Source organism: Cyprinus carpio, chromosome B25 (assembly GCF_018340385.1).
Source record: "Cyprinus carpio isolate SPL01 chromosome B25, ASM1834038v1, whole genome shotgun sequence".
NCBI classification, from domain to species: domain Eukaryota; kingdom Metazoa; phylum Chordata; class Actinopteri; order Cypriniformes; family Cyprinidae; genus Cyprinus; species Cyprinus carpio.
In genome coordinates, this window is record NC_056621.1 from 19,744,772 (window position 1) to 19,761,276 (window position 16,505).

At 36.6% G+C, this 16,505-nt stretch overlaps 1 protein-coding gene across 2 annotated transcripts in view; it reads right to left on the bottom strand.

Annotated features, from left to right (window-relative positions):
* LOC109070802 (ras association domain-containing protein 8-like) overlaps window positions 1-13,490 on the bottom strand; it is a 44,365-nt gene extending 30,875 nt beyond the window's left edge. The window contains exon 1 of one of the 2 annotated variants that reach the window (XM_042752740.1): window positions 13,372-13,490. The gene's annotated coding sequence lies outside the window, so the exon portion shown is untranslated. Of the gene's footprint in view, window positions 1-1,533; window positions 1,767-13,371 lie in introns of those variants that run through there. The other variant, XM_042752739.1, reaches the window with a different exon arrangement.
* Between the last annotated feature and the right edge of the window lie 3,015 nt (window positions 13,491-16,505).

A 16,505-nucleotide genomic window follows, 5' to 3' on the forward strand; every position in this document is an offset into this window, starting at 1 on the left:
CCAGTCTCTCTCTCGATCAATGCCCCGCAGTGCGCCTGCATCTCTAATGGACAGCTGTGTTCTCAGACCTACTGTTTCTCATCAGTAACAGGACGAAGGCTAAACGGAGCTGTCTGACAGTATTTCACACCAGCATCGCCCTGATCAGCTTAACAAGCCAAGTGCTGAACTGTCACTTTAACCAGAGCTGAGCCAAGCGCTTCACAAGATGGCCTGCTGCCTTTGACTCCACGTCACCAGATTTACTTTGATTAGTCATGAATAAACATCACGTGAGACGTATTCCACAAGTGCTGCAACTGCAACATTCGCCTGGAGCCTTAAATGCTTGGGAAGGTTTTATGTTTGGAATAAGATAATGATATTACACAACTCCTAATAAACTAACCAGATTTGGTGGCCGTGCTGGACTTTCAAGCATGCAGTCAGGTCATTAGCAGGCCGAATGTGGTTAAACAGACTGACAGGGGAATCTGGTAAGATTAAGAGCAAAAGCGAGTTCAGAAAGGACTTAGTGGGAAGCGGCCTGTTAAAGAAGCATGATTAATGTCAATCTAAACACATGGGTGCATAATCAATTCCAAGCTCCATGCTATTATCCAATATCCACCACATACGGACCATGTCTCATTTTTCATGAGAGATGTTTGGAGTCAAAAGTGACTTAAGAGTTTTTTTAAAGAAATATTTAAAAGAAAAACTCTAGGTTACTAAAAAACTCATGCATTTCAACTCTGGAGTTTCTGTGCACAGATTTTACAAGACACCAAAAGTTGCTATTAAAAGTATCATTGTAAACTCTTTTTCTATGATCTCATTCCTTTTACGTCTCCTTTACTTACTTGCTTTTTTATTTCTCCAAAGGAAGTTATGAAATATCACAAGGAGCTGTTTAATTTCTCAGCTGTTTCTCTTGATAGAAATGAGATTAAATGGAGAGCAAAGTGAGATTTTTGCTCAAGTTCACAGCTCAGATTTTACTCAATTTTGTTATTTCTCTTGAAGTAGGGAAAAATAACTAAGGATATGTGTAATATCTCAGGGGTTTCTCAAGACCAAAATGAAATTAAATGGAGAAGAAAGTGAGATTTTTGCTTAAGTGTACTGCTCAGATATTTCTTCTAAGAAAACGACCCAATCTCAAATGTTTCAGACTTTCAGAAGAAATCTCAAATCGTGCTCAGACCAATATACCAAAATCTGCAATCAAACATCTCATTATAAACTCGTATTTCTTATCAAATTCATCCAAGACCGATTCATCTGAGCTAGTGTATCCTCATTCATTTCATATCTTCAATTTGAGTCGATTTCTAGAAGTTTTAGGAGAAACATCTGAAACAGAGTTGATGTTTAAACAAACTATAACTAAAACCTCCATTAAGTTTCCTTAGCGACTGAAGAGCAACCTCTGAGCAGTCAAGTTTTCCTGTAGATGTAAGATGACTTTGACCCTGAGATCTCCGCGCATTAACAGACGGTAACAGGTTGATTTCCAGCTGCGAGCGAACATGCGGAGAACAGTTCTTTTACCTCACAAAACACAGCTCCTCCAGGCTTCGACTGTACTTCCACACAAAAGCAGAAAGATCCTGTAGTTCCTCAGAGACGGACGCAGCTCTGCAGCGCGTGAGACAGCTGAGCGGATCCTGGGGCGCTCAGAGTGAGTGTGCTCTGCTCTTGAACGCTCCTCACGAATATAACAACACTTCCCTCTCACAGCCACAGCGCTCTCTCTCTCTCTCTCTCTCTCTCTCTCTCTCTCTCTCTCTCTCTCTCTCTCAACTCTAGCCCCGCCCACATCCCCAGGTAGGAGGAGTGTCTTGTTTTGTTTTCAGCAGTTTCTGTCCCTCACCATCAACACCCAGGTAGAAGGGCATCCAGTACTTAAACCAGTTTTAGATTGTTTTTTATACAAAGATAATTAGAATCTCTAAGTTTGCTAACACAAACCTAATTCTAACAGAAAAAATTGGTTTACTATTGAAAGTACAAAAATATTTTCGAAAAAATAAACACAACCTACTAAATAAATGAATGAATACAATCATATGAGTCTCAACATCGGCACTCAGATTTTTCAAGACACCAGTTTAAATCAACCATCTTCTAAAATTTTAATTTCTTTTTTCTAAAGATCCCTTTTATAGTTACTTTTTGTATACTGTATTTCTTCCTTTCTAAAAGAGGTTTTGAAAAATTAGGAGATATTGCATTATTTTATGCATCATGCATAAAATAATGTCACTATGCAAATAAATAAATTATTATTCTCCATTAATTCATTCATTATACAAAATATGACAATTTTAAAGCCATCTATCTATCTATCTATCTATCTATATATTGATCGAAAGTTGAGAAAACTTAAAAGTTTAAGGCAACCAAGTTTTCTCAACTTTTGATTTTTTTACAGTGATGTTTTCATGGATCTTAACTAGCATTACATACAAAATCCCATCAAGACAACACAATTGCAATAAATGCATAGACTAACTCTTTAAAAACACATGTACAAATACAAAATCTTGTTCAGGTAATATTGTTCTGATTCTGAAGGATGGATCTTGATCTAAATGTGTGTTTGGTGTGAGTGAGCTTTGTGTTTTTTCAGTCTTCTCTCTCTGTGTGTGTAACCAGATGCTTGCGACGGAAGTCACATGTTCAGCTCTTCAAACAGATCTGCGTCTCTTTTGGGGGCTCAGAGGAAAGTTTTATGGCTTGCAGATCGGGAAATGTCATAAAGGTCTCAGTTTTGTTTTGGATGTTTCCACTAAAATACTTCAGAAGCAATAAAAATAGACTTAAATCTGCATTTGATCTGGATTCAATCTCACTGCTGTCTAGTTCAGATCTCATCTGTGATGCTTTCTTTCTGTTGGTAATGATGTGCTGTTGTTGAAACACTGAAACCGGACCATCAGCTTCCCATAGAAACCAAACAACACAGCAAAAACTCAAATGGACAAACAGCTGCATCACAAAACATGATGGTTATGTGGGTGAATCCATTGAAAACATGTCTGTGTCATATTTCAACACAAAAACAAAATAAATAAATTACTTTTTGCTTAAAGAAAACCAAGTTAAGCGTATAGATTTTTTCTGACAAATAAGATCATATTGCTGATAATTTCTCATTACTTAATTTGTCCATTTGTGTTACTTTTGAGTTTATGATTCTCATTATTCATAATGATCTTGTTAGATTCTAAATATCACAATTAGATTTCTAAATGAATTAATAAAAGGAATGACTGAATAAACTAATTAATAAATGATTACAGAATTTTTTTAAATAAATTTATAAATGAATAAAAATAAAGAAATGCAGAACAAAACTGAAAAATACAAAAATAGTCCTATTGAGTACAATATTTATGCATTATATTATATACTATACAAGACAAACAAACAAATACATGTTTGTTTACGTCATCAAAAATCTAATAAACAAAGAATTAAAGAAATCAACAAATATATAATCTTTTGTATGTATGTATTTACACACATGGTTATTCGTTACATTAAAGGCAGTTCAAATACTGATAAAGCATGATAAAAGCACAATATATAAAAAAAATTCCACATAACGTCACACAATATATAATTTTTATCTATTGTGATAATGGAAATTTGGGAAATGTGATTTATTTTTAGAAAAATTACTTCACAATGTAAGCAAGTAAGTAAATAAATAGGCATTATTCGTGAAAAACAATGTCCTATTGTGTGTCTTTTGAATGTAACCTATATATAGACATGGTTGTGAAAATCAACCATTGAAACAACAGCTATTAATGTAGATGTAAACATCTGTTATCTATATCTCTATACAGCACTACTATAATGAGTGAGTGAGTAATGGCCTGATTTCTGTCTGCATGTTAGTCCACAGAACACACACAAACATGTACAGACAACAAAACCAGCAGTCAATTATTAATGGGTCCTCTCACTTCGTACGCCATCAAGCGCAAAACAATTACCTTCTGCACCAATGCTTTATTACATAACAGCAGCAGCCCATGAACAACAGGCTCCGTTCACTGCCACTACATGATAAATAATATCTTCTGTAATTTAGTGAAGTGTGAATGAGGCAGGTTTGATCTCGGATTGGCCAACAGTAAGGGATTAAGGTAATTATAAATCTTGTTTTTGTCTGTTTTACGTTCCACTGACAATGGCATTCCTGAGGGAAACTCCCGAAACCTGTAATCTCAGCCCTTCCCCCGCGGGACCTCAGACCCCCCAGGCTCTCTTCAGCCGTCCCGAGGCAAGTTTACATTCACTCAGTATCGGGTTACAATTTCTTTCAAAATGTGAATTTAATGCACAATTATTATTTTTTGTGTGTGTGTGTGTGTATAAATGCTACGCAATACATAAGTGGTATTGGACACTATATTGCCACCTACTGGTGTTTATGTAGCATGCCACTGGGGTGTGTTTTTCAAACAATGGTGTAACTCGATACTTAACTACCATAGTATGATGCATTGTTGGAGAAACTAACTAGCTACACTCTAAAAAATGCTGGTTTATTTTTATCCCAAATGCTGGGTTCAGCCTGTTGGGTCATTATAATGGGTTATTTTTAATATATTTACCCAGGTGCTGTGTAGTTTTTCTGTAACTAAGTTGCTGGGTCATTTTTAACGCTGGGTTATTTTTTTTCTACCCAACCGCTGATTTGAGCCTGTCTCCGACGAAACAACCCAGCTGTTACAGAGTTACGGTCAAAACATGTTTTTTTTTGCGTCCTCTACAGGAAAGAGTGGTTCTCAGCACTGACCCCGCTGAACTGGTGGCTTCTTCAGCGAAATAATGGTTTGTATACATTTTATATTTTATTTCTAAAGTCTTTAATGTGGTGTAAATTATATTATTTTACGCAATGCAACATAAGGATGAGATGTCAGTCAGCTGTGTCAGTCAGCTACATCAGCAGCGGTCGTTTCGCACGATGGGAACACCTTTTGCCTTGCATAACATAAAAGGATTTTATTCGCTATAATACTGAATTTAATTTAATTTAATGTAAAAATGTTTTCTATAATCTCAGTACTAGGGCAGCACGCATTTTCTGCAATATATTGCGATATGCGTGTTTCCATTACCCTTCAAATTGCGCAAATTGAAATTTCGAATTGAAAATACGAATACAAAAACACACATATATTGCAAAAAAAGTTTTTACGCTTGCATGAGGTGGTTTTTCAGGCAATGCGAAAAAGGAATAATTCGCAAAACTGCAATGGAAACTTTTTTTCGCATTAACAGGCCACATGGCATACAAGCAGTTTTGGCCCAGATCCGGCCCACATCTGGCCCGCATGGATTTCATTTGGGCCAGATGTGGGCCGGATCTGGGCCGAAACTGCTTGCTCTATGGGATATGATCATTCCTCAATGTACTATAATATCCAAGAAACACTTCATATGTGGCTGCTCTCAAGTATAAGGGCCTTTCCATGCCATTAATGCTTAGATTATTTACACTGCACATGTCCGCAGAATGATACAGCTCTGAAACGGCCACCGGAGCTGATCGTGGCCACTCTAGTTAACGCTTGTGTTACCAGTCATGCCATGCACATCCCAGAAGCTGCTCTCCGCACTGCTTCGGTCAAGATACACGCATACGCCTCCTTCGATTAAATATAATGGGTAGTGTAGCCAAAATCCATCAAAATCCGTTGCCATGACTTATCGCGAGAGGGAAAAATTACATTTTAGTCACACAACATCGGTTAATGAAAACGCCGTCATGTCGCAATATGTTTTTATCGACATTTATAAAATATTGCCAAAGTTTTGCACATATTTGTATTAAAACGCGCCTGATGATTGGGGTGAATTATATTTTTCAGGTAAGTCTAAAAGTATTCAGGTAAGCCTACAGAATTTGAATTAAATGTAAAACAACACTGCATAGTCTTCACTGTATAAATTAAATCTAATAAATCTGTGTTAAAGCTACAAAAGTGATTTTTCTCGATGCATTTTGTTGTTTGATTAACACTCCTGACACAGAAAGCAACAGAAACATTAAAGTGCTGTGAACCAATATACAATGACATATTTGACAGTCTTTTCAGCTCACCTGTGGTTTTTCCGTAATGTAGAGAGACCGTCAACTCTACGAATGGTTGCCAGGTTGGGAAGACTAAGTAAACCACTGGGCATAAAATGTATAAATTTAAGAAAAAAGCTCAGATTGGGTGATTTATACTCTTGAAATCTGGCAACCGTAACCAAACACGTAGAGGGCTGTTACTAAAACAAGAAAATGCAAATGCCAAATTAAATTTAACTCTTCAGGATCTTTAACCAGCAGGGAAAATTCGCTGATGATTATGTTTAAATAAAAAAAAATTGAGAGAAGCAGAAATTATGATTGTGATTAAAATACAATTCATCGTGCAGCCCTATCTGAACTGACTTGAGCCAAATAATGATATTATTATCCTTTAGAGCTGCTTTACAGCAGAATTTAAACTACTGTTGTAGTTGAGTTTTCATAATGGATTCTGCTATTTTCCAGTTTCTCTCTCTGAAGCCGCTTTGAACCTGTATTGTATAAAGCACTATAGAAATAAAGACGACTTAGTTATTTTGCAAATAAAAGTGTCTGATAATATGGTCGTTACCAAGATAAAGTGAGGAGTATTGGTCTGGTCATGTGATCTCAAAAGGGCAGCCTCTTTGAAGGAGTCCACGCTTATGTCGAATAAAACTGGCAAGTTTATCATTTTAAACAGATTAGCGAAGGGTATTTTTTTTTTGGCTGCAAGACTTTAAGTGAGAAAAATAAATGGACCTTTAAAGACTAAAAAAAACAACAACTTCAAAGTCATCCATTTTTATAGACATCAGAAAGCATGCCTGATAACCGCATGACCTACTTTATGAGGAAACACAAATGAACCATAAAAGCATTGGCCTGAATAGGAACGTGACTGCTTCCTTACCTTATCTACCTAGTCATTGTATTTCCATTGGCAAATAAAGCCATTCAGCGCATTGTAAAAGAATAAATACTCCATCATAAAGAAAGGACACCCAGCAGTTAAACTTGTTTCAACATAAAACGTGAACAGATGCAACCCATTAGTTTCCCCAAACAGATTTCCTCATTCGTGCAGGAATAGTTTTCAAAGCGCAGGTGCACTTTAAAGAATCCAGTGACATTGCAGTGAAAATGCATGTATGGGCAGTTCACTAGGTTTGAAACAGACTGATTTACACACACATAAAGCCTCTCCATTAGATGCTTTGCTTTGGCATCAAGTGCAGGATGAAGTGAAAGAAGGAACAAAACAAGGTAGCGCTGCTTGATTGTTGTTTATAGGCAGCGTGGTTAAATATAGCCCGACTCTGTCATTACGGTCACCACATGATGACAGAGCTCTTTGTCGTTTGCTGGGATTTGTGTGCAGTGCAACTTACACTGCTCATTTCACAGTTAAACTCCCATAACTCAATAAAGCACAGCCGCAAATCACATTGTCAACAATGAAAGTTTTCTCCTTTCTCCTCAGGCACAAGATGGCTAGAGTTTCATGTCTATTTTAAAAGCAGCACTGAAGCAAAATATATTCAACAACATCTAAGATGTTAAAAAACCATTCATCACTCAATAGAAGATAAGCTCGCGCTAAAAACACAAAGGTTTATAATAGCCAGAGAATGCAGACTCAGAAAAGCAATACAGACTGAATTTGATCTTTCACTATTTAGGTCATTTATTCAAAACAAAGTTGACAAAACTGCAGTTAGTCGTTATTTATAATTCTGATGATTTTCTAGGAAAAGTGTCTATTCAGAATGAGAAAATGTTGATTCATTCTCTCTGGAAAGAAATACATGGGCAGAAGTTTTGTGATTATGTTCTGCTCAGCTCATTTAATTGCTGATGGCTGTGTTTTTCTCAAAGAAAAAAAAAATCTGCATTTTCACCTTTTTTTATTATGATAGCTAACAGGATACAAAGTGGGAGAGAAATAGGGGGCGGGATCGTTATAGGTCCCCGAGTCGGGATTCGAACTCGGGACACCCATAACGCAACGGCGCTGTATGTCACAAGGCTCTCTGCGCCAACATTCTTTACTAAATTATCAGATCAGATGTTTTATATGGTACCAAAGTTGCAGCTAAAAGGTCAGCTTGTTTGTTCATGGTGTGCCTTTGATAGTTTTGCTTAAGGATGCATGACATTCTATACCATAGTTCAGTTTTTGAGATTTTTGTTTAATTTATGGATGCTTAATTTCCATATTTTTACATATAAATTACATTTGCTGTCACATCCTCACTTAAACATATTTAAAACATGTATTTTATGCAAATCTCAAGATGAATGTTCATTTTCATTCTGCGCATTATAATGCTGGGATGCCTGAATTTACTCGTTGCACATAAAATGAATGATTTCTTTACTTTTTTCTTTTGTTTTTTGGTGTTTTATTCAGTCAAATTACTAGCACAGTTTTGCAATTGGCTATGTGTGTATTTATTTGTTTGCTTGTTTGTTAATCTGTCATAATGTGAAAAAGTATCAGCCAAGATTTAAATATTACTAAATCAAAAAGTTCAAAAGTTTGGGTTTAGTAAGATTTTGTTGTTGTTGTTTTTGTTGAGAAAGTGATACGTTTCATTAAACTGATAAAAAAATATATGGCATTCATAATGTTACAAAAGGTTTCTTTTCCAAACAAATGCTGTTCTTTAGAAATTTCTAAGCATAAAAGAAACGCAAAAGAAATATATAATGGTTTCCACAAAAAATATTAAGCAGCATTGATAATAATTAGCAAATCAGCATATTAGAATGATTTCTGAAGGATCATGTGACACTGAAGACTGGAGTAATGATGCTGAAAATTCAACGTTGATCACAGGAATAAATTACATTTTACAATATATTAAAATAGTAATCAAATTTAATATTTTGCTAAAAAAAAAAGAAAAAGAAAAAAAAGATAAATGCATGTGACGTTTCAAAAACATTTACAAAATTACCTAACCCAAAATCTTTGACCAGTAGTCTACCCCTTAAAAAATGTGATCCAGATCAACTCCCCAATATCAAGTTCATTACGAGAATCTGTAGTTTTGCACATCTCTAGCTTAAACCAGCTTAAGGTGGTTAGCAGCAGGTGTCCAATCCTGGCCAAGCTGGTCTGTTTGCTGCTTTTAGAGAGGCTTTGGCCATTTGTCATTTTGGGAGACCAGCTGGTCGACCAGGTAAACAGCAGCTTGGCCCGGCGGGGAGACCAACTAAACCAGCCAATCCCAAATCATAAGCAAGAGCAATGATAACAGCGATGCCTGCCTGGTGAAGAATTCAGAGGGGCGGTTCTGGGTGGGACGGTTGTTTTTCTTTCTGTCAGACAGGCTTTCAAAAGCTCAGGAAGAGGTGTATGAAGAAAATCACCTGAGGGTCACGGGGCATGAGAAACAAAAGCCATGTGAACTCATCCTTCAAAGGCCCCCGGCACCACTGACTGACAGACATCCAAACACAGAGAACAATGACGCTTTCAAAACATTTCACTTTCGTCCTTCATCGCCATCAAAGAGACAGCAGACGCACAGAAATATATTCTTGTTCAGTTTCACAGGAATTAGTCTTGTTAATTCATTTGTGGAGCCTGATAACCAAATGTCATAACAATTGCAGAACACATCCAACAGATGTTACTGAATCGGAGCCAGCAGATCTTCAGTATGAATGAGGCTTTGTTAGGCTTCAGGAGCACGGTAGGTGGTGCAGAGATGATGATAATAAAGCGGGTTTGTATAAATGACAGGGAATCATTCCTGAGGGCAACAGGTCAACACTAATTTCAGGATTGTTCATGCAACTATTAATGACACACTGTCATTCAACAAGCACTTACATCCTCTGCAATATAAAAAAAGAGCGATTATAATATTCTGTTCATGTACAGCGGGCCCAAAAATTCACACTTGAGTCATATTTAAAAAAAAATTTAAAAATACAAAAAATTCAAACCAAGTGGCATTTATTTGAAAAATATAGTACAAGCACTTTTCAAACAAAACACCTCACAGTAAGATGTTTGTTGGTTTTAAATAAAACACATAAAAAAAAAAAATCTGCACTTCCTTCCAAAGGAATTCAAAGATCAAATTCAAAAGTACCTGTGTACTAGTACTCTGTATACAATAATATATGTATTTATTTAGAAATGTAATTTACTCAGAAAACTTACTCTAAAATGGTTTATAAAAATAATTAATTCTGAACAAAGCAAGATCTCAAAGGAAAATGCAATGTTAAAAAATGGATATATCTGCACTTCCTTTAAAATTATCTATCTACCTACCTATCTATCTATTTATCTATCTGCCTGGTACTATGTGAAAAATTAATTGCCCCCTAAATCTAATAACTGTGCCACACTTTGCAGCAACAACTGCAATCAAGCGTTTGCGATAACTGCCAATGAGTCTTTCACATTGCTGTGGAGGAATTTTGGCCCACTCTTCTTTGGAGATTTGTTTTTATTCAGCCACATTGGAGGGTTTGAGCATGAATGGACTGTTTAAGGTCATGCCACAGCATCTCAATTGGATTTAAAGGGATACTCCATCCCAAAATGAAAATTTTGTCATTAATCACTTACCCCCATGTCGTTCCAAACCCGTCAAAGCTTTATTCGTCTTTGGAACACAATTTACGATATTTTGGATGAAAACAGGGAGGCTTGAGACTGTCCCATTGACTGCCAAATAAACAACAGTGTCAAGGTCCAGGAAAGTATGAAAAGCATTGTCAGAATAATCCGTAGAGTCCAGACTTTGACTTGGCCACTCCAAAACCTTAATTTTGTGTTTCTTGAGCCATTCAGAGGTGGACTTGCTGCTGTGTTTGGGATCATTGTCCTGCTGCAAAACCCAAGTGTGCTTGAGCTTGAGGTCACAAACTGACAGCCGGACATTCTCCTTCAGGATTTTCTGATAGAGCAGAGAATTCATGCTTCCATCAATTATAGCAAGTCGTCCAGAACCTGAAGCTGCAAAGCAGCCCCAGACCATCACACTACCACCACCATGTTTGACTGTTGGCATGATGTCCTTTTTATGAAATGCTGTGTTGGTTTTACACCAGATGTAACGGGACACACACCTTCAAAAAGTTCAACTTTTGTTGCATCAGTCCACAGAATATTTGCCCAAAAGTCTTGGGGAAAATCAAGATATTTTTGCTAAATGTGAGACGAGCCTTTGTGTTCTTTTTGGTCAGCAGTGACTTTTGTCTTGTAACTCTCCCATGGATGCTATTTTTGCCCAGTCTTTTTCTTATTGTTGAATCATGAACACTGACCTTAATTGAGGCAAGTGAGGCCTGCAGTTCTTTAGATGATGTTCTGGGTTCTTCTATGATCTCCTGGATGAGTCATCATTGTGCTCTTGGAGTATTTTGGTAGGGCGGCCACTCCTGGGAAGGTTCACTATGGTTCCAAGTTTTCTCCATTTGGGGATAATGGCTCTTACCATGGTTTGCTGGAGTCCCAAAGCCTTAAAAAATGGCTTTGTAACCCTTTCCAGACTGATACGTCAACTATTTTGTTTCTCATCTGTTCTTGAATTTCTTTAGATCGCAGCATGATGTGTTGCACTTTAAGCATGCTTCACTTCATCGGACAGTTTCTATTTAAGTGATTTCTTGATTCAAAAGGTCTGACAGTAATCAGGCCTGAGTGTGACTCGTAAAATTTAAAGGGCTACTCCTTTACTCATTAATCACTTACTCCCATGTCGTTCCAAACACATAAAAGCTCTGTTCGTCTTCAGAACACAATTTAAGATATTTTGGATAAAAACCTGGAGGCTTGAGACTGTCCCATAGACTGCCAAATAAATAACAGTGTCAAGGTCTATAAAAGGTATGAAAGTTGTCATCAGAATACTCCATCTGCCATCAGACGTGCAATCTGGGTTATATGAAGTGACAGGAACACTTTTGTAAGCGAAGAAAACAAAAATAACGACTTTATTCAATAATTCCTTTGTCAAGGGTCTCCTCTGTGTCTCTCCATATCACCGTATGCTGTGTATGCTCTTCTGTGTCATCCGTGCCACAAGGATGCACTGTTTCTACGTGTATTTAGCTTTGATTTTAAATAAAACAGCGCATCCTTGTGGCGAGGATGACACAGAAGAGCACATGCAAATAATGAGAGAGTAACTCCTGTGAGAGTAACTCTACCGCTGAGTCAACACTGATGTGAATGTATGTGGCGTTGTACAGTATATGACGGAGGGGCCAGAACTGCAGCTGATAGAATGTGTGCTGTAGCACGATACTACGATAGTTCTTCAAAAGCAGATTGTGGAAACATTTTTATCGTCCATGATCAAAAATCGTCATATCGCACACCCATAGCAGCACACCACATATTACAATTTGTTTGATGACTGAATCTTTAAAGTGCGACAAATATGCAAAAAACAAAAAACAAACAAACAAACAAAAAAAAAACAGGAGGGGTGGGGGGGCAAAAACCACTTCATGGCACTATATAATATATATGCAAAGACTGAATTTAAATGTGCCCCCATACTACAACTCTGTATACAATAAAAGACTATATTATTAATTAATTAATCTTAAAACAGAGTACTCTCCCTAAAATGGTTCCGAAAAATAGTTGTTAGTTATAGTTTAACAGAAATTTGTAATATGTGATATACATACATATATACAGTATATATATATATATATATATATATATATATATATATATATATATATATATATATATATATATATATATATATATATATATATATGAAAAAAGTAAGTATGAATTTCCTAACCTCACGCCAAAACCTTCCCCCATTAGAGCAACGGGGGGAGATTGTATGAAAACATATGAGCTTGTACTTTTTATTTTCAGATGCCACTTGGTTTGATATTCTGTATCTAATGCATTGAAATTCATACATTTTGGAGGCAACAACTGTACCTGAACTAATAAAACGGAGAAAAATCTTGTAAAAATGCTAAACTACCATAATTTCTCATTCAAAGCTCCAATAACACAAAATCTCTCCAGAGAAGCACAATCAATTGTTTTACTGCACATTTCTTCAATTCACCTTTTCTCCCTGAAGAACACCTGACTAAATGACATTACAATGCATCACAAAAATGCACAAGAAAAAGCACACTTAAAGATGAGTAAATAAATGGAACCGAACAATTACAAATCAAGCTCATTTTTTCAAACTGTCTTGTAAATCCCACTTTTTTACACCCCACAAGTTTACATGAACTCCAAGACTTTATGTCTAAGACTAAGCCCTGTATGCCAATAAAAACAGGTTACTCACCTAAAATGCTATCTTTAGAAAGTGCAAGACTCGTCTGAGTGCGAGAGACAGTCGAATGCACCTGATTCTGTACGTGAGAGTCCATGTGAAACGTTAGGAGACGATCTGAAATGGAGCCCCCATTCCGTTACCTGGGAAACCGATGCTCTTTCAAAGCATCCAACCAATGGCAAGGCACCTCGATTGTGCTGGGACAGAAGTCACATGACCAGGGTTTGAGCAGCACACAAAAACTGATGAGTAGGGCTGGGAAGGAGTTGTTGGGGCGTTTGGGGGAGGAATGGACGCTTGAAAGAGTCACAAAAGAAATCAAACGACAAGCGATGCCTCCATGGTGAGGCCCCAACTTTATGCAAGTTTAGGGTCTGCTCTTTCAGCCAAGCAAATCCAGTGAACTTTAACAATCACTGAGAATCTGTAAAAACACATTCCTTTTCTACTGAATGCCATTGTTTTCAAAACCAGATGTTAAAAATGCACTTTAGGATCATAAAGGTGTAACAACATTCCCTCCAGCTATTAAACTGCTCTTGTTCAGTTGTGTTTCCAGTGAGTCCATGATGTTTTTTCATCAGGTTCATCATGTTGAGTGCCCTACAAACATTGCACTGACTCTGATGTAATCATGGAGCAATAATACGCTCCATAAAACTCCAGTGAACAACAGTTCATCTCTGAGCTCTGAGTTTGAGAAAATGTATCCTTTTTTTTTCTTGATTAATCTGTCTCTGACTGGAATGCTAATAACTTGAAAGCAAAACGTGCAACCTTATTTTCTATTGAATGGCGTTACTTTCAAAACCAGATGTTAAAAATGCACTTTAGGATCATTAAGGTGTAACAACATTCCATGCAACTACTAAACTTATCTTGTTCAATAGTGTTTTCAATGAGTTTATTCACGCTCGTTCTTAGGTTTCTGCACACCACATCACTGTAATTTGACAAACAAAACAACAACAAACCTGCTTCACTGCTTATTTTCCTAAATTATAATATGTTCTGAACTACTTAGGGGTCTTTCACACAGAACACGTTTTTGCATTTAAAAATGCAGGACAGCTGATTGGGAAAAAAAAAGGTCTGAGGACACATTTATTACGAGTTTAACTTTTAATTTGAGTACTGCAAGTGCACCGGTCAAAGACATCCATCTAATGCATTTACAAAGAAAAAACTATTTTAAAAGCAGCACAGTGGAGTGCAAAATCCCCTCAAGGGGCTGTTCACACAGAATGTGGTTTTGCGTTTAAAAATGCAAGATGTGAGGCTTTAATTACAACAAAAAACCACAAGGTCTAGTGGTGCGCTTTTTCAAAAGTTTAACTTCTTTTAACTTGAACACTGCATTATAAAAATGCTTTGTCAAGTGCAAATAGACTGCAAAAGATGTGAAACGTGTGTGCAATGGTTAAAGTAATCCATCGACGAGTGCATATTTACGTGGAAAAGCCACGCGGTGGAATGCAAAACCGTATTCTGTGTGAATGGCCCCTGGGTTTTTTGCCCAAGAAATTCATCATTTTAATCAAACACCTTTTACTAATTATTATACTATTCATCACCCTGACAGTTATACTTCTAAAAACTTCAAAATGAATTCTAATTTAGGAATTTAAACATTATATTTGTAGAAGAGGTTATGGATTTCTTTTTATGTATTTTTGAATGAATTAAGGAAATTGTGAACATTTTGCAAACTATTTTCTTTTGCGTTCCATGGAAGAAAGTCACCCATGTTTGGAGTTACATAAGGGTAAATTATGAAAATATTGTTATTTTGGGGTGAATCATTCCTTTAATTGTATTGGTTTTCTTTTTAAAAAAAAAAAACAACAACAACAAAAAAACAGTACAAATACCAAAGACTCCTCATTTCCTTTTATGAAGTTCTGTAAACCACAACTGACTTGATAAGGCAATGATATCATTTCAATTGATTTTGCAATGATCATTATTTCCTTTCTAAACTGTCCTTTTTAATGCAGTAATCAAAGATTGTGTTTCAGGGATTTGAATCGTAATTCCCAACATATTTCTCTCATGGGAAATATAAAGTGGATGCATAACTTGGGAGGCCTGCGTGTGTGTGTGATGTGAAGCGGTGCCCGTCAGGAAAGTATGCGCTATCTCCAGCTGGTACATAAGAACTTTTTGTTCTCGACCCATCCAGTAGCTGGACAGATGAGTCACTGTGAAGAGTTTTTGCAGGAGGGAGAGCCCGCCACTATTTGATTCCCATGATGGCCAAAAACTAGCCCACATCATCCAGAAAAAACACGGTAAATCACATTTGGGGAGGAGGGAGTATGAGGAAGTCATCATGGAAATTACGAAACACTGTGATGAATATAATTGCAAATAAATATTACAAATTACTTACAGAGATTTGGAGAAATGTAGCATTGCATCACCAATGGATGCTCTGCAGTGAATGGGTGCCGTCAGAATCCAAAGAGCTGATAAAAACATCACAATAATTCAAGTAGTCCACAGCACTCCAGTCCATCAATTAACATCTTGTGAAGAGAAAAGCTGTGTTTTTGTAAGAAACAAATCCATCATTAATCTGTTTTAACTCATAGTGCTTGACAATAAAGACTGTCCGATGGCCTGGGGACAGTCGACGAATTTGTTACTGGCCCGATTGGGCCACTTCTGCATCGTCACTAAGTTTGTCATTTGCACATGTTTTTAACCCTTGCTAATTAAAAAAAACTCAAAGGAATTTTAAAGCATTCGAACCAAATGCGAAAGACAACTACATTCATTCCTAGGCGCGCTGTGTTCTGTGTGCATTCTTGCACATGAACAGACAAATACCTACAAAAGTATGTCAAAATCCCTATCTTGGTGAGTTACTTTGTAGTTTTAACAATTATTAATCTATATTTAATTTAACACAGTACAGATGCACCTACAGGTTGACTGGATGTTTTTGTTTTATTTAAACCAATTTCTATTCAGGGCACACACAAACTGCATTGCAATCATTTTTTCAAAATTTGTGTGGAAATATTTTTCTTTTCATCTTGCCTTTGTATAATGCATTTAAAGTAGTGTTAATAAGCACTGTGCTGCTTTGTTTATAGTGGTAACCAAGGAACATTACTGCTGTTCCATAAGCGCCACCT